This window comes from Carcharodon carcharias, chromosome 18, assembly GCF_017639515.1.
Source record: "Carcharodon carcharias isolate sCarCar2 chromosome 18, sCarCar2.pri, whole genome shotgun sequence".
Lineage (NCBI taxonomy): Eukaryota > Metazoa > Chordata > Chondrichthyes > Lamniformes > Lamnidae > Carcharodon > Carcharodon carcharias.
This window is the reverse complement of record NC_054484.1, coordinates 36,913,510-36,939,960: the sequence shown is the minus strand read 5'-3', so window position 1 is coordinate 36,939,960 and position 26,451 is coordinate 36,913,510. Positions and strand designations below refer to the sequence as shown.

General features: G+C 45.6%; 1 pseudogene; it reads right to left on the bottom strand.

Moving 5' to 3' along the window:
* Positions 1–875: 875 nt before the first annotated feature.
* Positions 876–24,132, bottom strand: LOC121290428 (annotated as a pseudogene).
* Between the last annotated feature and the right edge of the window lie 2,319 nt (positions 24,133–26,451).

Below are 26,451 nucleotides of genomic sequence, written 5' to 3'. Positions count from 1 at the left end.
GAGAGTCAAACACAATGCATCCACTTTCTCTGCAGCTGCCTCTTTGAAAACCCTCACGTGTAGGCCATCTGGTGTGAGGAATTTGTCAGATTTTAGTCCCATTGATTTCTCCAGCACTTTCTCTTTACCAATATTAATTATTCTGAGATTCTCAAACACATTAGGCCATTGATTCCCCATAATTTCCAATATGTTCTTTGTTCTTTTCTACCAGGAAGAAAGACACAAAATAATTGTTTAATGCCTCTGCCATTTCCTTTACTGTAAGATGACTAATTAACCAAATCTCATTGCTCAATATTAGGTCTAAAATAACCTGTTCTTTAGCTGGTTTCTCAACATATTTGGCTCGAAAGATGTTTTGAATGTTTCTGATATCCTGTATTCACATTCTCTAATGCTCCTGCTTTGACACTAACGATAACATAATCATTGCACAAGAGGTTCAGCCACTCCTCTTGCTGCATATACAGGGATATCACATGTAAGCTGTGACTATTGTGCAAAAGACATAGTTCAGATGGCAAAATTCTGTATGAAGATATTTTATTAAAGTTAACATTAACTAAGTAATCACTTCTTTGCTAAAGGTAACAGTGTTAATATGATAACTAATAATAGATCTGTTGTATAAAATAAAAATCATTCAATTACAATCATTACTCCCATGATAAATGGGACCCAGGCCAAATGGTGAATTATGAAGCTAGATGCAAATCCTTTTCTTGATAATAGATTTATTTACAGAATGCAGCAGCACATATGTCTGCTGTTTGCCTACTGTGTCCCAGCAGTCTCCCTTTATGTCCTTTTGAGCAGAAGTTAAAACAAATTATCTAATAAACTAATTAACTAGTGATCAAGAGGCACTGGAACCAAAAACAAAATCTTCAATTGAAGTTAAAATAAAAAATTAAATTAAATTAAAATGTAATTTCTGGGACAAATGATGCACTCCAACCCCTGTGGTGCCCACCCGATGCGGAAGGTCTTAAGCATACCGGTGGACACTGTATGCTCCCTCTCCAAGAACACCCAGGCACTAACATAGTTGCAGAAGGGGGCAGTTGGGCCAAATGACCCCACCTCCCCTCACCCCGACTGTCCACTGCCTGGACCTTTTGATGACCCCCTTGGCCAGCCCAGGATCAGGGTTACAAGGAGGACCCCCACCCTGCCCACTCCATATCACCAGCCGACCGAAGATCAAGGGCGTGGGGCTAAAGTGCAAACAGAAGTTAAGGAGCAGCCTCTGCAAAAATTGGAACAGGGACTCAGTCTCTCTTATCCTCCTTTGAAGAGAACATTACAGTCATTTTAAAATGGCATCATGTATCTATGTTTAAAAATTCACCTTAATTTTACATAGTTTCAAAAGCCCATCAGGTAAAAATTTGTTGTTGTGTGTTTTTGGGTGCAGGGGAAGAATCATGCTGCCTCCTCATTAGAATGATTTCTGCATGCAGTCCAGCTTCTGACTGGCTGCTCACACAACAGGAAGCTTAACAGCATGTGAGGCCAGCAAGTGCTAGCTCCCTGCTCTTAAAGCCAATCTGACCCTCCTGAAAGGAAGCTGCAATGAAATACAGGAGAATACTGCTGAATACCAGCGCTGCCACTGAAAATAAATAGAGCACCAGGACAGAGAGATGGCTCTGCACTGGAGACATTGGTCAAGGAGGTGGACAGAGGAGAGACGCCATGTTTCCTTGGGAGGCCAGGAGGCCCTCAATGATGCCCCATGAAATGAGAGGGAGCAGGTGTTCAGGAAGGTCAATTCCCCTACAACCTGGCAGCAATGTCAGGATAAGTTTAATGTCCTCACACTAGTGGTCAAGGTCAATGCATCTGCACGTGCCATCTCCTGCCTACTAAATAACTCACTTCTCATACTGTTCAATGTACCACACACCCACCACTCACCCAGCAGAACTCCCCGGCACTCAGAACTCATGCCCAACATTTACATACTTCAACAATAGCTTCATGAGCCTTCTATAGATCCCAGACTCACAGCCACCTCTCGCCATCTCCACAAACCTCCAGCTATTCATCTGCAGCAGGCATAACACCCAAACACAGCGCAATACAATCACTGACATCGTTCCCTTTCTTGTAGGACAAGTCATGTACAACAGAAGGGAGCAACAGAGAAGCAGTGGGAGCCAGGTACAACTTCATCTACGGAGCTTGATGGAGGAGATGGTGCTCCGTATCATGGGGCCGGCTGCAACAGAGAGCGTAACATCCAGCATCACCAAGATAATTCATGTTGCTGCTTTATGGTCCTTCTCAAACGTCACCTCACCCTCATCCTGCTCTCTGACATGATGTGCAAGCTGCTGATGGTGTGACCATGGACCTCTTGCTTTCCACCCTATCAACCACCTTCCACACACCAATGCCCCCCTTCTGACTGTACGCTTTCAAATTCCCAAAAGCTGTGACCAGCCCAGCCACAGCGCACCCAGGAGGAAGAGAGACAGCAAACCCACACCAGTGATGAGGTGACACCGTCACTTAGTCTGACACTGACAGGCACCAACGCAGATACTGGGACTGCGCATACATCAGAGGTTAATACAGATCTTGGATCAGTACATGGTGAGTCACTGAGCACCAGTGGGTTACAGCGAGGCCAATGGTAAAGGGCAGTGAATGTGCCACCTCACTGGAGGAAAGGTCACAGATGAGTTCTGCTGCAGAGGATTCTTATGAGGACGTTGATGGGATGGTCTACAGAAAATGCTGATGAGCATGCACACTGAATGCTCGGTGTACTGGCTTCTTGTCACTGTTGAGGAGCCTGGAGGTGGCAGAGGGCATCACCTAGAGCTTGGAGCATATCCTTTCCACTGTGAAAGTGGTGGCCAACTCCATGATAGCACTAGTGGTCCCAGCCGTGATGCAGAGGATGGTAACTGCAGCTTCCACTGCAGCACAGGTGGAAGGAATCCAAAATCTCAGTGCAACATCTCAAGTGTCATTAGCCACCTGTAGAGGGGGCAGCCATTGTCCTGAGGAGACACCACCTGCTTCTCCATGAAGGGCAAAGATGGTGGGGACAGCAGACATGGCTTCTGCCAGGATAGTGGGCGTTCACTGACATGATGTACATGGTTACACACAAACTGTACATTGTTCGAATGGTCACCCTTGTGGTTCCAGTTCCTCTCCACATTGTCATGGGGGCCCACAAGTGTGCAGTCTTTGGCGTCCTGAGCCGCTGGAAATCCCACCATCACGGCAATGCCACATGCCCTCTCCTCCTGTTTCTACCAGCTGAGGGACAAAATGATGCACTCGGCTTTCCTGGTATCAATGGCTTCAGTCACCTCCCAGATGGTCTGCTTACGGGAGATGTTGAAAATGTTATCTGCTCCCACTCAGAAAATTCCAGACACTTAAAAGTCCAATTTTTACAGCGGCTGGCAGTACCATCTTCACCCTGGTGCAAGGCTCTAGGTCGGGTTGGAGGTGGCACTGCTCTGTCACTAATCTCCTTGTTGGACCTGATTGACCTCAGGCATTGTTTATGGATGAGGTGGAAAACAGGACAAATGCTCATGAAAAGCCCCGTGGAGAGCCCTCCTTCTCCTCCCTCTTCACATGCTTCCTCTTTCTGCAGCCTTGGCTCCATTTTCTGGTCATGTTGCAGACCCAGAGACATGGCAACCATAGCCCCCATACAACAGGTATAATTGGGTCACCAAATCCTGTTGTCTCCCTGAATATATGCAGCATTTGTCCAAAACACAATCCACAGATCTTCCAATGGCTTTGTGTGGGTAGAACGAAGTCAAATGCACTTTGCCTGGAAGTTGGTAGCTGGCCCTATAACTAACATAAGTGGAGTCAGGGTGGGGTGTAGGGGCATGCAGTGGGGAGGGGGTCCTCATGTTGCTGAATGCCTGTACAGTTGTAAGCCAATTGCACAGGCATTCAGTGGGCATAGGCAGACTAAGTTTGTAAAACAAGTGTCACATCACAACGGTTCTGTCACCATGATAGTTAGTCTCCTCAGATTTCCAGCTCACAGACAGCACGTGTGCGCTAACGCCCATCCCAAAATGGGTTACAGCTTGGGACCTGCCAGACATGGTCCATGCCCGACATGGTCACACCATTGTATGCCTTCAGGGCTGCCATACTACCAGCAGCAGTGATGCTATGGAAACCAATTTAGTGCCCTAAAGAGATATTTCCTATTATTTAAATTTTGAATCATATGATAACCAAAATCTAGTTGAAACAGATCCAATACAGTATTTATCTTTTTACAGAAGGACACTCATATGAAAGAAACACATCTTTTTCATTCTTTATAATGATTCGCCCAGGGTGTATTTTATGTGGCAGGTAAGGTGCTATTGTCATTTCCCAGGCATCCACAAATGCCACATTAATACCTGTGAACATCTTCCTCATCACTAAATCCAGCTGGTAGGAGTACCAGTCACTGTAGTAGAGACTGAAATATTATGAATGCTCTAGGACACTGGCAGTCTTTATTACAACCACTGTATCTGGACTTCTGTCTAGTAACTGTAGAATTTACTTCCTGACGTTCTGTAGTCTTCAAATATACAATTCCACTGGAAAAGTGGTGAAGTGAGCTGTTAAGGTAATGGCTATAACTGTGTTTTATCCTCCTTTAATTTCATCCAGTTGATTTGAAATGTATTGCAAGTGCTGGCTTGCAATGGTGCTGAATTGGATTGGAGGGCCATATGGGCAATATTCCACCACAATGTTGTTTTCCAAGTTCACAGCAAGATGAGGACCAACCCTTATAGGATTGCCAAGATTCAGTGTTTTGAGACCTAAAACAGAAAAGATAACATTATTTAACATGCTAAGCCACAAAGTTGCTGATGTTAATGGATACGAAGCTGAGGTGGGGGCACATCATTTCAAATAGCAAACCACATTCTCTCTCTGCGAAATAATTCTATCTAACTGAGCTAACAGAGATTAGAAGCTTGCCCTGTGGGAACAGATACGATGTTGAACATCACTATTATTGAGTCACCAAAGTAAGAATTTCACTCTTTGTTTCCCTTAAACAGTCTATCTTTTTCCGCAAGCTTTCTCTGTTCCCTTTGTTAAGTGTCTCCTATTATTTTGCATGCTTCTCATTTCTGATTTATTTTAATTGTTTTGAAATCCAAAACTGTTGATAACATCGATTGGGTCAGATGCTGATACACAGACCAATCGGGGAGAGGGCAAGGCTGGATGGTGATAGTGGCCTGAGAGCTGCAGCAACACATGTGAAGGAGAGAAATTAGAAGCTAGATCTTGGAGAGGAGGCACTGCACAGAGTGAGACAGAGCAGGAATCAGGGTTAGGATTTGGGTCACTGTCAGAATGGGTCCAGAGCAATTGTCTCAACTGCTTCTGACATGTGGGAAATGCTTCAAAATACACAGGGAAAAGAAAAAAAACTCAGGGTCTGTTATTGGGAGGGAGGTTGGAGCCCAGGGTCTGGCACTTGAGACTGTGATGGAGAAGCAGTGAGGAGACCACCTTAGATAAGGAGCAGTAAAACTGTCCAGTGTGTTACCACTAACATATAAAATGTTAACTAAAGGACTCAAAACTTTTAAAGAGGATAGATGGAATTTCAATTAATTTTACAATTAGTCTTTTGGCAGTACAGAGCTTGAGTATTGCTGAAGAAAGAGACATTGCTGACAAAAGAGAGATAGACTGATAGATAGACAGGAAAACATATGCTTAGGGAAATTGTTAAGAAATAGAGATAGTTTAAGTAAGTTACATTTGTATTTGTGGATGTTAGGAATGAGTTTTAGCTTTAATGTTTAAGTTTTATTTATATTTCTGCATCTGTGTGCTAAGAAAAGGTCAAATTTAGTTTTAGTTTCACTTTAAAAGGTGCCTGCATTTTTAATGAGAGTTTTACAACCTTTGCAGCTAAGTTAAATGCAACAGGGGTCCAGAGAGGCAGGTCCCTCCCACAGACACGCACAGAAGAAACTAGAAACAGTTATTTGACTTGGAGGCTGTTTGAGTTCAGTTGGTTTTGAAAGTAACTGCCAGGAGAGAATGGAGCAAAAGGGACAAAAAGCCAGCCACAAGGTCAAGAAAAGACACCAGAATCCGGGGGTGTGTAACAGGAGAAAGTCCCAAGCAGACCTTATAGTCAAAGGAAAGATACGAACTTGGGAAAAGGTCCTGTTAAGTGAAGTTAAGAGTGAGGGGCAGAGAAAGGCTCCAAGCTTCAACTTTAAAGCTTCAAGCTTAAAGAGATAAAGGCTTGAGAACTCAGAAGGTCCAAAGAGATGGCTCTAGGTCTGTAACTCTTTGCTATGGGCATGTAAAACAGTGGTGTACTGTTGACAGCTGAGTTGGTGAGACAGAGTGCGTGGAAGAAAGCTTGAATGTATGTGGTAACCCAGGAAAGAGGAACATCGGAAGGAGTGTTCGAAACCTTGGAGGTGAACACTTGTGGTAGGCATCTGAGAGAAAGTGTCAGTTTGGGAGAATATTCCAAAGCGAGTTCTTGGAGAGTGGAGATTGGAAACCCTTGTGTAAAAGACAGAGTTCAGTGAAACTGGTTGGCTCATGCTGTGACAAGGCTCTGGGTGGGGGGAGAGTTGAGGAGAGATCCATAGCATCTGGTTGAGGTGGCATCTGTCACTTGGTTTCAGAGTGTGGCGTGCCTGACTACAGATCACCAATTGGTTTACATGGACTGTGTACTTGCTGGGCAGAATTTTGCACCGGACGGGCAGGCGGGCAGCCGATTGCCGCTGTCAAAATGGGCCACACCGCTATTTTGCATGGGCGGGCCAATTAAGGCCCGCCCAGTGGGTTAGCGACTCCTGTGGAGAACGGGAAAATAGTCGCGGGGGCGGGTGTGCTCAGACCGCCAGTTCCAATGGGGAACCGACAGTCTGTATAAAGAGTGGCCATGCAGCCTGCTTGAGGCAGTGCACCACTCGGGGAGAGAGAGAGGCAGCTGTCACAGGACAGGAGCAGGAGCAGGAGGAGGAGGGCAGGCTGCAGGAGAGGCCAACGGGGGGCCAGTGTGCCCCTCGCTTCTCTGATGCCTGCCTTGCTGTCCTCCTCCAAGAGGTGTCCAGCTGTCGGGATATTTAGTATTCGGAGGATGGGAGGAGGAGGGCCCCCCCGCCATGTCACCAGGCAGGAGTGAGAGGAGGTGGGTGATGCGGTAAGCGCCCATGATGATGTGCGGTGCACTGGCACCCAGTGCGGCAAGAGATTCAATGATTTGCTGCGCTCTGGAAGGGTGAGTACCATGTTGGCCTTGGCCATTTGACCCAGCAGGTAGCCTTAGCCTTTGAGCCCCACCTCCCCCCCCCCACCAACATGTCTTGCTGTCGTTACTGCATTGGACATTTGGCGCACACTGGGTGGGCTTACATCATGCTTACATCAGCCTTAGTGGTTGAGGAGAAGATGAGTTCTCCCCGCCGCATATGTTGGTGTTTGTCGCATTTGAGTAGTTTGGAGGCAACCTGCAGGGGAGGCTGCTAGACACATACTCAGAACTCCAACACGTGTCATATTGATGGTGATGAGATGGTGGAAGGGGAGCCTCAAGGTGTCGTGGTCAAGAGCCATCTGCTGGCATCGGCGCCGCACCTAGTTGCGCCTCCTTGCCATGGGCGCTAAGACCTGCGTGTTATTCAAAGTGATGGACGCCGAATGTGTCCAAGGTGTCCGTTGGGGGAGGGGGCTGGGACCAGCCGCACTATCTTCTGGGGACTGATCACCAGTAGTATGGACAGGAGCCGCTGGAGGCCTCAGATGGGCCACTGTGGTTGGGGTGTGGCGTGTGCATGCAGAGTACATAAGCGATCAGCCCCAATAAATCCTCTTCTCTGTTCTGCAGGCAAAAACTGAGCACTATCAGCGGGAGCACCAGAGGACTGGAGGTGGGCACGCCCTGCTCCAGCGTCTCACGACCTTTGAGGAGCAGGCCATGGAGCTGGGGAGGAGGCAGGCGGCCAGGTCAGCAGGTGTCAGTGAGGCTGGGGTCCAGCGGGCAGGTATTTGAGTTCCACAGTCCCATCCACTCTCTCTGCCCACTATCCAAAGCACTGATGGTTGCTGCAATCGTTAATGCAGCAATACTGCTCATTCACAGACTGAGACACTCTGACGTGTGGGTCATACACAAAGGTCCCTCATCCCCTTGAGGGTGTGCATCTACACCACCTTCCAAAGCCCCATTTGTAACCACTATTCCCATGGCCTAACATGCCATGGCATCACTGCTGCACAGCCAAAGACTTATTGCATCTTAGGGGGGTTGGAACGTCCACCACCCTTTCAGTCAGTGTGCCCCACATTACTCTATCCAAAAGGTCCTCTGCACCTCAGCTGTGAACCTCATGGCACTCAACTTAAATAAATGCCACAAAGTTACTCATCCCTGCGCCAAGGGGAAATGTTGCCTTCTGCCCACCCAGTCTATGCCCCTCCTAATGGAATGAAGGTCAATAATGTGACCTGTCAATCTGCTGTGATCCACGGTAAGCGCCCATGATGATGTGCGGTGCACTGGCACCCAGTGCCACAAGAAATTCAATGATTTGCTGCGCTCTGGGAGGGTGAGTACCATGTTGGCGTTGGCCATTTGACCCAGCAGGTAGCCTTAGCCTTTGAGCCCCCCCGCCCCCAACTTCCCCCAACACGTCTTGCTGTCATTACTCGGTCTATGCCCCTCCTAACGGAATGAAGGTCAATAATGTGGCCTGTCAATCTGCTGTGATCCACAGCAAATGTCGCAAGTGTTTGCAATGTTTCCTCATCACCGCAACTATCCAGGCCAGCATGCACCCAGGTCAGGTACCTCAGCACTCTCCCCACTCCAATGGCACATAACATGCCATGTGACATTCCTGAGGCCATCTGACCAGCCTGTCTGTATGCGCATCTAATGTTTGGGCTTCCACTTGACTCTTTTCCACCCCACCAATGTTCGTCTCCTTTGGGCCTTGAAGGGTGAGTGACTTTTGAGGCTGGGGGGGGAAGGGATGAAAGGTTTAACTGACTGTATGCCAACTGATGCACTGTCCTTGTTGTTAATTTCAGCATCACCACCACATGGCCACGCCCAGAGACACCGCAGCCCCCCCTCCACACCTGAGGCCCAAGACGTGCAACTTGCGGCACATCATTTCAGCCAGCCAGGCACCAGCGCAGCGACAAACACTTCGGTGGGGAATTTAATGTCAGCTAGTGTCCCGGGTCACAGTGGCAAGGGCACTTCACAATCGCTGGAGGAGATGGTAAGGACAGAGAGTGCCGATGGCGCCAGCAGCCAGAGGGCTGCAGGGAACCAGGCACATGCTGAGTCCGGTACAGATGACGTGCCTCTGGAGTTGTCACCAATGCAGCAGCTGAAGGAGAGGCGGCAGGAAGTGCGTTTGCATCTGGCAGGGTTGCATGAGGGTATGCTTCAGTTGGTCTCTGTGATGGAGGAGTCCAAGCAGAGTGTAAGTAAAGGCATGAACCTCAGGGCAGAGCTTCATGCTTCCTCCACTGAGAGATTGGCGACTCTCGTGGAGAGGGGGTTCGATCAGATGGAAAATCTTCTGAATGGGTTATGCTCTGATCTGCAAGCCTTCACAGCGGTACTGGCCACAGGTGGTCATTCCCAATGTGGGAGATGTTGTGGGCACCAAGCATCAGTACTCGGTGCCCATGCATCTGCGGTGAGCAGGGAGGTCGAAAGGGACCTCACGTCGGCAGAGCAACTGCCTGTCATCTCTGCGAACTCCTCTCAGAGCGATCCGGATGAGGGCAGCAGCTCCTCCCACACCCTCCACCCCCTCCGCCCCCCACCCCCCACCCACCACCGCCTCTGCCAGTGATCATTGCATCCGTTAAGGCTGCAACAACCGAGGAGGTGCCAGTTCTGGAGCTGGCCAATCCCTCCCAGGCGGGGCCATCACAGGCTCCATGAGCCAGAGGATGCCCACCAAGGTCATCAACGCCAACAGGACAGCAGAGTCAGCAGGCTGTCTCACAAGCCACTCCAACCGATGGGGCGGCACCTAGACGTAGCACTCGCAAACAGAAGCATAAGGCACATTAGGCACTCAACGGGTATGTCACTGGTGATTCTGTGTTGGCCTTAGAGTAGGGAAAATATACTTATGTTTGCCATAGAGACGTTTCTGTTGCATGTTGGACAGAATAAAGTCCACTTTTCTGACCATGGCTGAGGGTGTTTCCTTTGTGCTGCATTTGTATGTTTCACAGACATCTCATGAGTGTTTGAGTGGACATTGATGTTTCTGTACTGAGTCCTTAGTTGCAGCTGATGAGATGGAAGATGTAGCACCTAAGTGCCGTGTGTGGAAGCGCCAGGCAATGCTGGTCCTGCTGATCCATGTGTGTGGAGCTAGGAGAAGGTTTGTTGGATTAAATTGCCCCGGGTGTCCCTGACTCCTTGGTGTAGTAGTGGGTTGGCGTGCTGCCTCTCATCATCACCCTGTGCTTCCTCATCCTCTGAGCCACTGCTAGATTCATCATGTGCAGCCTCATCCACTGCTTCAAGGTCTTCATCGTCAACTGCATCCCCCCTTTCCAAGGCAAGATTGTGCAGAGTGCAGCATGCTAACACTATCAGAGAGATGCAATCTAGGGGGTACTGGAATGCCCCCCTGAGCAGTCCAGGCAACAGAAGCGCATCTTGAGAAGACCGATGGCTCTCTCCACCACAGCCCTTGTGGTGCCCTGGCTCCTATTGTACCGCTGCTCAGCTTCTGTTCTTGGACGGTGGAGAGGCGTCATGAGCCACCTTCGGTGGGGATAGCCCTTGTCACTCAGCAGCCAACCATCCAGCCGAGCTGGAGCACTGAAGAGCCCCGGCACCTGGGAGTGTCTGAGGATGTAGGCATCGTGGGAGCTGCCTGGGTACCTTGCACAGACTTGTAGAATCAGCATCCTGTGATCACACACTATCTGCACGTTCATGGAGTGGAAGCCCTTCCTGTTGAGAAGGCACCGGGCTCACCTGCTGGCGCCTTGATGGCCACACATGTGCAGTCTATAGCACTCTAGACGTGGGGGAAGCCAGCAATGGCCGCGAAGCCTCTGGCTCGCTGTGCCTGACTTGACTGGTCGCAGCAGAAGTGGATGAAGGTCAATACCCGTCTGAACAGAGCATCTGTAACCTGCTTGATACAAGTGTGGACAGCTGATTGGGAGACACCGCAATGATCACCCACCAAGCCCTGGAAGGAGCCTGAGGCATAGACGTTAAGGGCAACTGTGACCTTCAGAGCCACTGGGATGGGGTGTCCACCTACACAGTTAGGAGATATCTCAGGGCCAATCATCTGACAGATATAGTTGACTGTCTCCCTTGAGAGTCGGAGCCTCCTTCAGCATTGCACCTCAGTCATATTGAGGTAGCTGCTTCACCGCCTGTATACCCTGGCAGCAGGATAGTGGCATCTTCTGCGGTCCCTTCCACCTTGGACAACCTCTTGGCCCTGCGGCCCTTGTGCCTGCGCCTGACCTCCGAAAGGTGGCTTCCCTGGAGGCTGATTGTTCCGTCCTGGCCTCCTCCTTATTCTATCCCTCTCTTCCTCCTCAGAGGAGTTACCTCCACTGGAGATGTCAGAACCCATAGTCCCAGGCTAAATGGAGGCCTCCGGAAAACTGCAGGCCCGAGAAAGATAACTGTCTGCCGACTGGTTTCAAAGTTGTACACAAAAGGCTCTTGGAAATCGATGTGAACTGCTAACAATCACACAGGCAAATTTAAAACACCTTCTGCATTAAATACTTCATGGAAAACAAGAACAACCCCTCTGAGTCCACATATCCCACTAGTGCATGAGTTTTAATAAAAAATCTCCTACCCGCCTGCCCGTTGGGCCCATGCGCCGAGCCAAAGTTCACAGGGGCCCCTCAAAATCGTCGACAATTGGCAAATTAAGGGCCTTAACGAAGCCTTTAATTATCGGCGGGTGAGCGTCCCGCTGCTGTGCGTACCCGTCGACCGAAATATCGCGATGCCGCGCACTGACATCGGGACGCTCGCGTGACATTCTAAGCGCTGACGTGCGGGTTCTGCCACCCGCGTGTCAGGCAGAAAATTCTGCCCACTGCGTAATTTAGAGTATAATAGTTCTTGTAACTTGTTCTATCCTTACAAATCTGTATACATCTGTAAAGCTATAGTTGTGGGTGAAGGAGTATTGTAATATAGTTCATCTTTTCTTGTTAAATAAATGTTTTATTCTTTTGCTAACAGTTCATCAGCTGCCTCCTATGACTCTGTTAAGTAGCTACTCTCCTCATATCTAAACAAACAAGTAAAGTTAGGATCTACCTAGTCAGGTTCCACCCTGGGATCAGGCTTCTCCAGTTGTAACATCAGCTGGGATCATAACAAAGTGGAGGCTCTTGCGGGATCTGAAACATGGACAGCAGGTGATTGGAAATGGAATAATAATTGGTCTGGGATTGGAAATCCTTGAACATTGGTGGGATCTGTGAATCCTTATAAATGAGTCTTGGAGTTAAAGAGGTACTGGACATAGGAATTGGAGTTGCTGTGAATGTATATTATACTGGTTGGAACTCAGAATGGCTTTGGAGGTTGCTAAGACTTTTTATAGATGGAAAATGTAACCATGACTGGTTTACAGAAATAACCAAGAGTAAGCTAATGGAATTGGTGGATAAGTTGTAGTTAGAATTACCTGAAGGGGCGAGGAAAGTAGACTAACTGAGATAATAGCACAGCATTTAAAACTGGAAGGGATACTAGAGAGAACACATTCACCAGGGGGTGAGTCACAGCTGCAGGTAGTAAGACTTCAATTACAAATAAAGAAGCTTGAACTTGAACAAGCAAAAGAACTGAAAAAACTTGAATTGGAGGAAAGGGAAAAAGGAAAGGAAAAAGAGAAATGGAATTGAAAAGGCTGGAGGCAAAGGAAAAAGAAAAGGAAAGAGAAAGGGCAGAAAAGGAAAGAGAATGAGTATTTAGGAAGCTGGAACTGGAATTTCAGGAAAAAGAGAAGGAACAAGAAAGGGAATACCAGCTTAAAAGGCTGGAAGTTGAAAAAGAGATCTCAGCTTCTGAGGAAGGTTCTGATGGTGAAAAAACCTTCAACTCAAAACCCAGTGGGGAGATGTTTATGTTTGTGCAGGCAATGTTTGAGGAAAGGGATGTAGAGGCATTATTTATTTAATTTGAAAAGGTAGCTAGGCAAATGAAGTGGCAAAAAGAAATCTGGACATTGCTTTTACCATCTATGTCGGTAGGTAGAGCACACAAAGTTTATGCTTCATTTCCGAAGAGGTATCAGTGGATTATGATGCAAGTAAAAATGGCTATTCTGAGTGCATATGAGTTAGTCCCTGAGGCATACAGGCAGAAATTTTGAAACATAAGGAAATAGCCTGGGCAGACCTTTATTGAGTTTGAGAGGGTAAAGCAATTTTGACCATTGGATACAGGCAATAAAGGTAAAGGTGACATATGAAGCTCTTAGAGAAATAATTCCCTTGGAAGAATTTAAAGATTCTCTTCCTCTTGTAGTTAGAGCCCATGTTGAAGACCAGAAGGTTAAGACAGCTAGACACGCAACGGCGATGGCTGACAATTATGGACTGGTTCATAACAGTGCTATCAAGCGGCACTTGCTTAGCAATAACCTGCTCACTGACGCCCAGTTTGGGCTCCACCCGGGCCACTCAGCTCCTGACCTCATTACAGCTTTGGTTCAAACAGGGACAAAAGGGCTGAATTCCTGAGGTGAGGTGAGAGTGACTGCTCTTGACATCAAGGCTGCATTTGACAGAGTGTGGCATCAAGGAGCCCTAGCAAAACTGGAGTCAATGGGAATCTGGGAGAAAACTCTTCACTGGTTGGTGTCATGCCTAGCACAAAGGAAGATGATTGTGGTTGTTAGAGGTCAGTCATCTCAGCTCCAGGACATCACTGCAGGAGTTCCTCAGGGTAGTGTCCTCGGCCCAACCGTCTTCAGTTGCTTCATCAATGACCTTCCTTCCATCATAAGGGCAGAGGTAGGGATGTTCACCAATGATTGCACAATGTTCAGCACCATTTGCGACTCCTCAGATACTGAAGCAGTCCATGTCCAAATGCAGCAAGACCAGGACAATATCCAAGCTTCGGCTGACAAGTGGCAAGTAACATTTGCACCGCACAAGTGTCAGGCAATGACCATCTCCAACAAGAGAGAGAATCTAACCGTCGTCCCTTGACGTTCAATGGCATTACCATCACAGAATCCCCCACTATCAACATCCTGGGGTTACCATTGACCAGAAACTGAACTGGACGAGACATATAAATAATCTGGCTACATGAGCAGATCAGAGGCTAGGAATTGTGTGACAAGCAACCCACCTCCTGACTCCCCAAAGCCTGCCTATCATCTACAAGGCACAAGTCAGGAGTGTGATGGAATACTCCCCACTTGCCTGGATGAGTGCAGCTCCAGAAACACTCAAGAAACTTGGCACTGTCCAAGTCAAAGCAGCCTGCTTGAGTGGCACCACATCCACAAACATTCACTCCCTCCACCACCGATGCACAGTAGCAACAGTGTGTACCATCTACAAGATGCACTGCAGGAATTCACCAAGGCTCCTTAGACAGCACCTTCCAAACCCACGACAACTACCACCTAGAAGGACGAGGGCAGCAGATAGATGGGAACACCACCACCTGACATTGCTCAAAAAGAAGTTGAGAAGACTTGTTCAAAGTGGGGTTGTGAGAAACAACAATATCATGAATAGATTAAATATCAAACCAAGCGGGAATATAAAACCCTTTTGTGTGAACATAAGAATCATCTCAACAACTTCCTTGAAACAGCAAAAAGAGATTTTGACAGGAGAAGAAATGGGATGTTGACTCACAAAAATGCCATTTTGATTTTGTTAAATCAAAATGAGAATTTACCACATTTGAGTTTGGAACATGAGTTGAAGATGGAATTAAGTCTATCTACAGCGAACAAAAAGGACAATTAAATGAAACATTTTTTGCTGAGTTAAAGACTGGGAATAAGAGGAAAAAGAAACATGAGAGTTGAATTATGATAATATGATGATGTACAAATTCTACTAACATTGTTGCATTTATTGACTTCATTTAAGTATGTTTTTGTAATTGTACAATATGATGTGTCATTATGAAACCAAATGGAAAATGTTCTTGTATAATAGATAATAAGCTGGTTTTGAGGTTTCTGATGTTAGGTTTGTGTGAGGTGAATGTAAGGCCATTGTAAAGAAACCTTCACTGTTGTGAAGCTTTCTTTCCTCCAAAGGGTAAGGTCCGAGGAAATAGAGATAATTTAAGTTAGTTATATTTGTATTTGTGGGTGTTAGAATGAGTTTTAGCTTTAATGTTTAAGTTTGATTTGTATTTCTGTATCTGTGTGTTAAAAAAAGGTCAAATTGAACTTTAGTTTCACTTTAAAAGGTGCCTGCATTTCTAATGAGAGTTTTACGACTGTTGCAGCTAAGTTAAACAGACAAGAGTAGAGAAACTGGGCTATTGCCTAGCAACAGGGGTCTAGAGAGACAGGTCCCTCCCACAGACACACACAGAAGAAACTAGAAACAGTTGTTTGATTTGGAAGCTGTTTGAGTTCAGTAGGTTTTGAAAGTAGCTGCCAGGAGAGGCTGGAACTAAAGGCTCAGATAGCCAGTCCCAAGCTAAAGAAAAGACGCAAGAATCCATGGGAGTAGAACAGGAGAAGTCCCAAGCAGACTTTCTAGTCAAAGGAAGGATAGGAATCTGGGAAAGTGAGGGGCAGAGAAAGGATCCAAGCTTCAAGTTTAAAGCTTCAAGCTTAAAGGGATAAAGGTTTGAAAACTCAGAAGGTCCAAAGACAAGGCAGAAGGTCTGTAACTCTGCTATGGACATGTGAAACAGTGAGGTACTGTTGACAGCTGAGTGGGTAATAGAGTGTACGTGGAAGAAAGCTTGAATGCATGTGGTGACCCAGGGAAGAGGAACATCAGAAGGAGAATTCGAAACCCTGGAGGAGAACACTTGTGGTAGGTGTCTGAGAGAAAGTGTCGGTTTGTGAGAAGATTCCAAAGCGAGTTCTTGGAGAGTGGAACTTGGAAACCCTTGTGTGAAAAACGGAGTTCACTGAGACTGGTAGGCTCATGGTGTGACAAGTCTGGTGGGGGGAGAGTTGAGGAGAGGTCCAAAGCATCTGGTTGAGGTGGCATCTCACTTGGTTTCAGAGTGTGGTGCATCTGACTACATGTTGCCATTTGGTTTACATGGATTGCCTACTTACAATGGACATTAGAGTATAAGGTAGCTTTTGTAACTTGTGCTATCCTTACAAATCTGTATATATCTGTAAAGATATAATTGTAGGTGAAGAAGTATTGTAATATAGTTAATCTTTTCTTGTTAAATAAATGTATTCTTTTGCTAAAAGTTTGTCATCTGACTTCTATGACTCTGTTCAGCAGTTACTCTCCAGGTATCTTAGCAAACAAATAAAAATTAAGATCTATCAAGCCGTGTTCAACCCTGGGATCAGGTTTGTCTAGTTGCAACAACAGCTGGGATCATCACAAAATTTATACAAATGTAGAGAAAGATAAACAGACTAATTGACCTAACCTGGCACAACTTCAGTCAGATACTCAAACTACTGATGCATATTGGAATCGCCAAGCAGATAAATGTTTTTTCTATGAAGACAGTCTGTAATTCTTGCATGAGTGTCAAAGTGATGAATATTGCAGGTCATTGACATCCAGTGGTCCTTATAATAAAAGGCAGATGGTGATACCATGGGCTTTCCCCGGACACATTCTCCGAGAGCTGTGGCTGAAAATAAAGAAAACTAAGAAACAGAAATTGTAATATACTATAATGTAGGTTATCAATACATTTTCAATTGTTGATCAATTTCCATGGCAATGACAAATTCCAGCAAAACAATTAGCTGTTGCTACAGTACGTGTACATATATAATGGGGAAAATAATCCAAGTAATATTCTTGGTAGTACAGAACTTGAGTATTGCTGAAAAAAGAGACATTTTTGTCAAAGCTTTTCATCTTGCATTCATCAGGACAATTGACAAGAAAGTATCAATGCCAACCAATCAGCACTCTCTTCTCATACAGTATAAATATGCTGTTTCCCCTGACATTGGTATTTTCTTGTGAATTGTCCTGATGAGTGCAAGATGAAAGCTTCGATACAAAAATCTCTTTTTTCAGCAATATTTTGAACAAGATTGTGTGAATGGGTAAATGCACCGCCTGGTGTGTCACTGATAAATTATAATCTCTCGTATACAAGGCTGTCAACTTTCTCCAGAAAAGATGAAGGAAAGAGAAAATAAAACATGAAAGTAACACCTCACCCCTGACTCCTAACTACTGGCTTTTTTGAAATAGTTCCAGTCCAAGCCCCTTGCACTGCTATTGGCAATAGAGGCTAAACAAGAGTCTGCTGACTGTACCTGTTATCCTTGCTATAGAATATGGAGAATATGAACTATTTCTGGGATATCTCACAGTTCATTATGTATTCAATCCAAAACTCCAGAATACCCACTATTTTAACTAACTGTAAGTGTCTTTTACAGCCAAAGATGTATTCAACATTCTTAATGCTTATGTAAATGTATTTGAATAGCAAGAGTAGAATTGGATTACAATTGTTCAGCAAAATACCTCACTGAAATTGCAGTCTATCTTTGTTTTGCAGTCTAGTTCCCTTCCTGAGCTAGAGGGACCGTTGGCAGTAACTTTCTTGCTGTCCTGCTGATGTATCACATACCTGCTCCCAGGCACAGATTCCTTGGGTCTGACAGCATCTGTGGTGAGAAAGACAGAGTTAACTTTTGGAGTCCATATGACTCTTCATCAGAAAATTTTCATCAGTTCTGATGAAGAGTCATACGGACTTGAAACGTTAACCCTGTCTTCCTCTCCACAGATGCTGTCAGACCTGCTGAGTTTTTCCAGCAATTTTTGTTTTTGTTTCAGATTTCCAGCATCCGCAGTATTTTGCTTTTAACAGATTCCTTGGGGACAGTTTCCATTTTAAGCAGTGACAGAAACCGGTGATAGTGGATCAGCCGCCTATTATACACCCTTTCTTTATACTCTGGATATATTATTGTGGGGGTGGGGCAGGGAAATTGAGCAAAGAATGAGACTACTCACCACCATCAACACCTCTTTGTCCTTTTGTCTATGACATCTTTTGGCTATCACCACCTATCACTGGCCCTCTATCCAGCTCTACCAGTCCCACCATCCCCACTTAAACCGGCTTATATTTCATCTCTATTCTATTTTCCCTTAGTTCTGTTGAAGAGTCATACAGACTCAAAACGTTGACTGTATTCCTCTCCGCAGATGCAGTCAGACCTGCTGAGTTTTGGCACCAAATTCCTCAATCAGCAAACATCAATCCTCTATTAACTACAGCAGGGCTCAGCATCAAATGCACTAGACAATTCTCCACAACATGGCCAACAGCAACATATATTTGTGCAACTTTCCATTATGAATAATAAAGTGTTCATGCTGTCAGATTACTTCATTCCTGTTAAGATTTCACCTGAACTTCCATCTTCAGCGGGAGTGTTAAACTGGTGGTAGCAGATTGGCTGTAAATTCCCCATCCAATTTTCCTTCCGAAACTCTAAAAGTACTTCATTGGCTGTAAAGCACTTCAAAAGATTCTATGGCCATGAAAAAGCATTATATAAATGTAAATCTTTCTCTCTCTCTCTCTCTCTCTCTCTCTCTCTTTCTCTTTCTATAGAGATCTGGTTACATGAAATCATTGGAAGGAAAGCTGAGACTGGGGGTATAATCGATGGCCGGTCTGCTATTCCCATCTTACCACCCCAATGAAATTGGAATGAACATTCCAACAAGACATTCCAAACCTAAACACACAGTGAAATGTTGTAGCTCAGGCTGTTTTGAGGAATAACGGGATTCTGTTTAAAATCACATTTTCAAACCACAAATTAAAATAGTTAAAATGCACCATAACAACCAAGATTCCAGTGTTATACATAATGTTGAATGGCATGTGCAGTATAATGGTCTGTCACATATAGGGTAATGTGGGATTGAGTGCAACAAAGCCCACACAGTGATGTAATAGAGCACATGACCGGCACCCAGGGTGAGTCTAGTGTTTGACAGAGCCGTGTGTACCAGCAAGCTTGGGGATAGCTCCTAGCTTGTACCCTTTACTGTATATTTGTAAATTGTTCCAAGAGTCAATAAAGACTTACAGTTAACATATGGATGACTACGAAGAATTCTTCAGACCTACTGAACTGTAACCAACACCTTACAACAGCATGTACAGTGATAAATGTCTTATTTATAATCTCATGGATCAGTATTAATCGTATCTGAATTCACTGGGACAATACATTTTTTGTTGGCTCAGTGCTGCTTGCTGTAAATATGCGCAAAGCCAAATTGCTAATCTACTTCAGGGAACATTCACAGGGGACATTAAATTACATTTTATTTAAAAGGCTATAAATTCCTGTCTATTTACAACAGGGAATCATTACTCCACCATTCTTCTTACTCACATTCCCACTAATATACCAAACCTTCAATTTACTAGTCATAACTATATAATTGTGTTATAACTATATAACTATCTTACTTGGTCGAGGTGAAGGCTCTACCATTATATACCCTGGGGCACTGGGTAATATGAGCTTCTTGATGTTGACTCTGCTGTAAGTGTAAATATTTCATAGATTAAATCATCGTATTAATGTTATAAGTAAGTACACACAGGAGCAGGAGATAGCCCAAAAATATTTTCAGCTATTCTATTCTTCAAACCTACAGTAACAATTTGAATATATCATCAACGCTGTCTCTGAAAAATTCTTCAAACTCATTGGCAGGATAGAAAGTCTAGCCTCCCCTCTGAAACCAACATTTCTAGGATAAAAGGCGTGAATCACCCAAAACCAGCTTCACTGGGCGGGTCAAGTTATTCACATGCCTGACAACAGGTTCCCAAAGCAACAGCTCTCCTCCAAACTTCGTCACGGCAAGAGACTCCCAGGAGGGCAGAGGAAATGCTTTGTGGATGTTCTCAAAACATCCCTGAGGAGATCCAACATCCCCACTGATTCATGAGAATCCCTGGCTCACAACCACCCAAAATGCAGAAGGAGTATTCGGGAAGGCACCAAACACCTTGAGAGACTTCGACTGGTGCACGTGGAGGCCACTTCCAGGTAGCAGAAGGAAGCAAGCAACTCAACTACACAATCCTTCAAATACCACCTTTCTCAAGTGGTAGAGTTTGCAGATTGTGCATCGGACCCATCTTAGAATGCACTGAGCCAGTGTGGAAGCAAATCATTCTCGATTCCAAGGGACTGACTAAGAAAAAATTATGTTGCATCTTTAACTTTAGCTTCTGAGGTCCCCTCCTTGACAATATGACAGAAATGACTTAACAAACACAGTTTAATCAGAATCACCTGCATCAGTGAATTATAATGTGGTAAAACATCCAAGGCCCTTCATAGAACTGGTATCAGGTGAAATTTGACACCAAGCCACATAAGGAGATATTAGGACAGGTGACCAAAAGCTTAGCCAAAGACATGGGCTTTTAGGAGCATCTTAAAGGAGCAGAGAGACAGCAATGTGGGAATTCTAGAGCTTAGGGCCTAGGCAGCTGAAGGCACAACCTCATGGAGAGACAAAGCACACTGGGGAGACACAAAAGGCCAGGTTTGGAAAAACAGAAGTCTTGGAGGATTTTAGGGCTGGAAGAAGTTACAGAGACAGAGAAAAAGTTGAGGCAAATGAGGTATTTGTAAACAAGAATGTGAATATTAACATTGAGGCATCTCTGGATGAGGAATCAATGTGGGTTAAAGAATGCGGAAATCATGGGTGAATGGGACTTGGCGTGAGTCAGGATATGGGCTGAGTAGATTTCACTTTTCAGTCAATCACCTCAGTAAACAGAGTTTTGTTTTCAGGATGATGGGAACAGTTCCATTGAGAGGGGCATGAGTGATTTCTGTACAACTTATAGGCATAATAACACTCCAGTGTGAACCAGTTGGAACTGTAGAACTTGTCCACCACCTTTTCAAGTGGTCTTTGATAACTTGTTATTCAATTTTCCATTCTTTACAGCGAAGAAGCACTTGAACTTTCTTAAATTAATAAGAGCTGTAAATCAATGCATCAATAAAGCTATAAACACTGATGGGCTCTGGAAGGTATTTCAATTTCAAGTTCTTAATTGACTCTCCAGTGTTGGGAAGTCTGGTTCTGTACCTTGTGTTTTTGTTACAATCTGGGCCAGAATAAAAGTTGGGGAAACAAAACATAAACAAAAGAACATTCAGTGACATCCCTTTGGAAATGACACTTCTCTTCTCCAATTAAGAGACCGTTCTCATGTCCTCCTTTAGCATGATTGATATGAGCAGAGCAGGGAAGCTTTTTTGGTTTGTAACAGAACCAGGGCTCCCCAATCCTGAGATCAGTAAAGTTACAAAGCGGTTTAGTTTGTGGCAAACAAAGATTACACACAATGGTCTCTAAAGCACCTCTATATTTAAAGGCACTTGTTAAGTATATTCTATTTGGTCATTCCTTGCATAGCCTTTCAAGCACTTGGATCCCTTCACTGGGATGAATGAGGGAAACAGACACTTCAACTTTCCCTGGCCAAGATAAATTAAAATTTATATAGTAAAGTCCATTTTGGTTATCTAAAACTGCTCCTACTGAACCAGCTTTTAAATCTGGGGTGTGGATTCAGCCTTGGAGATAGTCACCCCCATATTGCTTTGGGTGGCCTTCAAAATCAATCATTTGCAGCATCACTTGTAACTGATCCCCAAAGTAGAAAGTCTTTGTAGAATTTAAAATTACAAAGCGGACATGTGCTGGGTCACTGCTTTTCTGAAAGGGCACAGCAGGGCTGGGTGGTTTTGGCCATTCAGTCATTTTCATAAGGAATGTCCCCTCTAACCTTTCTTCAGGTGTGAAGCTGTGATTCTGGTAGCCACATTGCAACAGTCTGTGTGTCCAAGGGAGCTTCCTTGTTTCCACTTTCTGCCTCATTGTGGAATTAAACTTCGGAATTGGATAACTCCTCCAGTTGGACTCTGATCCAGAAACGGAATATTTATCATACTATGAAAAGGAAGAACATTTTAATGAATATATTTTTCATTGCCAACATACACCTGTTGCTTCCCAATGCACAACCACCTCTAGTCAAAAAAGAACTCAGGAAATTTAGTTCAGATCACAGAATTCATTAGAATTAAGACATCATGATTAAAGGGTTAATACTTCAATGAAGCAGTGTGTATCCAGTATGTTATATTCTCAGACTGCATCTCAGGCCAGGAGAGGAAATAACTCTGTACAAAGTTTGACAGTGAACTTCAGAGTCTGAGGTCAGTGTCTGAACTGACTGAACCAGGAAAGTTCCAGATTTAATTCTCAGTGTGTGCAGAGTTACCCTCAGCATTACTGAGTTAGTGAGGGGAAAAATGTATAATCGGTCAGTATTCCCACTCCTGATCACTGTTCAATGACCCCTATTAGAAGACCATAGCATGAATTTTACATTCTGAGGTCAGGCACGCAGCCAACCCGAAGGCAAGTGAAATTGCGCAAAATGACGTTGGGCATGCGTCCTGACGTCATCGCACACGCGAGCAATGCTGAGGTCAATGCACACGCGCAGGAGTCAGAGCCGTGCCTGCCAACAATTAAAGGGCCAATTAAGGCCATTAAAAAGCCTATTGTCCACGATTTTAAGTTGCCATTGCAATTTCACGCTTGTCACACAGGCAAAACAGGCAGGTGGACAGACCGTTTTTAACAAATTGTCACCTATAGGCAGGATAAAAAGGGTCTGGAGCATTGCCATTGTGAGTAGTGAGGAGTTTAGGAGATAGTTTGCTGCTGGTTGATGAGTGAAACTTGACAGTTCTATCTCTGTTTTGAACTTCAGTCTTTGCATTGCTAGTCCTCATTTCAGGACTCATTGGTGTCTCCAATCCACCTGGAGGATTTATAAAGTGTGGACCCTTGCGGTCTCCAGACAGCTTTCTGTTTCTCTGGTAATGGGGATTGTCTACTTTGCTGGTGCCACCTCCTCTGAGGAGGAGCAAGAGAGGGGTAGAAGAGACAGGAGGCCAGGTGTCCATAGGCAGCAACCAAGGGAACAACCTGTGGGAGGAGAAGCGCAGGCACAGGGAGTCCAAGGCAGAAGGAGCCGCAGAAGACGCCACTATCCTGGTGCCAGGGTTTTCAGGCAGTGATGCAGCTACCTCAGCATGTCAGAGGTGCAATGCCGAAGGATGCTCTGCCTCTCCAGGGAGACTGTGACCTCCATTTGTCAGATAATTGGGCCAGAGATCACCTCCAACTGTGTGGCTGGCCAGCCCATGTCAGAGGCTCTGAAGGTGGCCCTCAACTTCTATACTTCTGGCTCTTTCCAGAGGTCAGTGGGACATCGGTATGGAGTGTCCCAATCAGCTGTCCATGTTTGCATCAAGCTGTTGGCTGATGCTCAGTTCAGGCGGGTCATGACATTTATTAACTTCCGGTAAGGAGGTGACCATTCCATTGAAACCAAAGTCCACTCAGTGCCTGTGCAATAAAGTTCAGAGCCACTCATGTCCAGCATGTAATACTGGCGTGTCCTGCACCCACAAAACAAGTGAAGCATACTCGGGCCATTAATGCAAAAGCAAAATTTATCATGTTGGCATTCGCAGAAAATGAACATAACAATATAAGGCGTTAATGGTCACACCAGTAAACAAACTAACAAAACATGGCAGAACAGAAGACCATCTGTGAACAGTCCCTCTTGCGCTCACGATGTCTTAAACTTACATTGGCGAGTGCTGTGTCTTGGTGACCCCCACTACTGGCAGTGATATTGGAGGCAGCCTGCTGACTGTGCTGTCCCATTGGCCTTGATGAACTTGGGGGTCGTCCTCTGCCCTGTGGAGCCTGTGCTGGCCCCGCCTGGGAACGAGAATACAGTGCCAAGGTTGGGCACTCCTTAGACTTCGCTGCTTCATCGGATGCCATGTTCACTGGCAGAGAGGGAGAGGATCTGCTGCTGTCATCCAGAACACCTTGTGATGAGCCCGCAGAGACATCAAGCAGTTTGTGCGCCAACTTGAGGTCAGTCTGGAACTCACTGCTCACCATTGATGGACAGGCACCTAGCAGAGATACTAGGTGCCACATCCACCTCTCACACTGGCAGTGACCTCCTGAGGTCATGTCTGTGTGAGGGTTTGCAGGTCCAAGTGCAATCCCAGGAACCCTTGATTCTGTCCCTGGAGCTGCCTCTTCATAAGAGTCGCCACTCTCTAATGCAAGAGGAGAACCAGGATTTTCACAGTTTAAAACAGCGAGAGGAGCACTGTCCATCTCTGACACTTCCCTTCCCTTCCTTGACCTCTCTGTCTCAATTTCTGGTGATAGACTGTCCACCAATATTCATTACAAGCCTACCAACTCCCACAGCTACCTCAACTACAGCTCCTCACACCCCGTTTCCTGTAAGGACTCCATCCCATTCTCTCAGTTCCTTCGTCTCCGTCGCATCTGTTCTGATGATGCCACTTTCAAAAACAGTTCCTCTGACATGTCTTCCTTCTTCCTTAACCGAGGTTTTCCACCCATGGTGGTTGACAGGGCCCTCAACCGTGACCGGCCTATATCCCGCGCATCCACCCTCACACCTTCCTCTCCCTCCCAGAACCATGATAGGGTCCTCCTTGTCCTCACTTATCACCCCACCAGCCTCCGCATTCAAAGGATCATCCTCCGCCATTTCCGCCAACTCCAGCATGATGCCACACCAAACACATCTTCCCTTCACCCCCCCAGCAGCATTCCAGAGGGATCGTTCCCTCCGGGACACCCTGGTCCACTCCTCCATCACCACCTACACCTCAACCCCCTCCCACAGCACCTTCCCACACAACCACAAAAGGTGCAACACCTACCCCTTTACTTCCCCTCTCCTCACTGTCCAAGGGCCCAAACACTCCTTTCAAGTGAAGCAGCATTTCACTTGCACTTCCCTCAATTTAGTCTACTGCATTTGTTGCTCCCAATGCGGATTCCTCTACATTGGAGAGACCAAACGCAGACTGGGTGACCGCTTTGCAGAACACCTTCGGTCTGTCTGCAAGCATGACCCAGACCTCCCTGTCGCTTGCCATTTCAACACTCCACCCTACTCTCATGCCCACATGTCCGTCCTTGGCCTGCTGCATTGTTCCAGTGAAGCTCAATGCAAACTGGAGGAACAGCACCTCATCTTCCGACGAGGCACTTTACAGCCTTCCTGACTGAATATTGAGTTCAACAATTTTAGATCATGAACTATCTCCTCCATCCCCACCACTTTTCTGATCACCCCTTTTTTTTCCCAATAATTTATATACATTTTAGTTTTCCCACCTATTTCCATTATTTTTAAATGTATTCCCATCCATTGTTTTATCTCTACCTTTTAGCCTATTTCAATTCCTTTCACCCCACCCTGATTAGGGGTATCTGTAACTCTTTCAAGTACAAACCTGTTTCCCTCTGTTTCAGATGAAGTTACATCGTTTGCCATTGTGGGATTTGAACTCTTGACTTTGGGGTTACAAACCCAGTACTATAACCACTTGGCTATTTAGGCCAAGCTAGGGCAAGCTGTAACTTGCTTGTCCTGCTTTCTACCCTTAATTAGCACATTCCTTAGATAATATCACCTCCTTCAACATCTCTTTGTCCTTTTGTCTATGACACCTTTTGGCTATCTCCACCTATCACTGGGCCTCTATCCAGCTCTACTTGTCCCACCCTCCCCTTAAACCAGCTTATATTTTACCCCTCTTCTATTTTTACTTAGTTCTGTTGAAGAGTCATACGGACTCGAAACGTTAACTGTGTTCCTCTCCGCAGAGGCTGCCAGACCTGCTGAGTTTTTTTCAGGTATTTTTATTTTTGTTTTGGATTTCCAGCCTCCGCAGTTTTTTGCTTTTATGTGAGTAGAGCACTGGGCTTTTTACAGTTTAAAACAGTGAGAGGAGAGCCGGGAACACACGGAGAGTGGTCCTGCATGAGAAGGGCAACAGCAATGGGAGATAAAAAGTGATGGCAGAGAGGCCCTTCAACCTGTTTCTGCCTATCAGGGCCAAAGTGCGACATAACAGGAAAACGGGTAGGTGATTGGCGGGTATCTCTTCCCTGCTTTTGATTGACCAAGTGGTTTAAATCAGGAGATGTTGTTATATCTGTAGAGTGCAGTTAACAAATATACTTTTAAAATATTTAACATTAAATTAATGGATTAAATAGAATAGAGATGGCTGGGCAGGCGATGTGTTGCAGCTGTGGTAT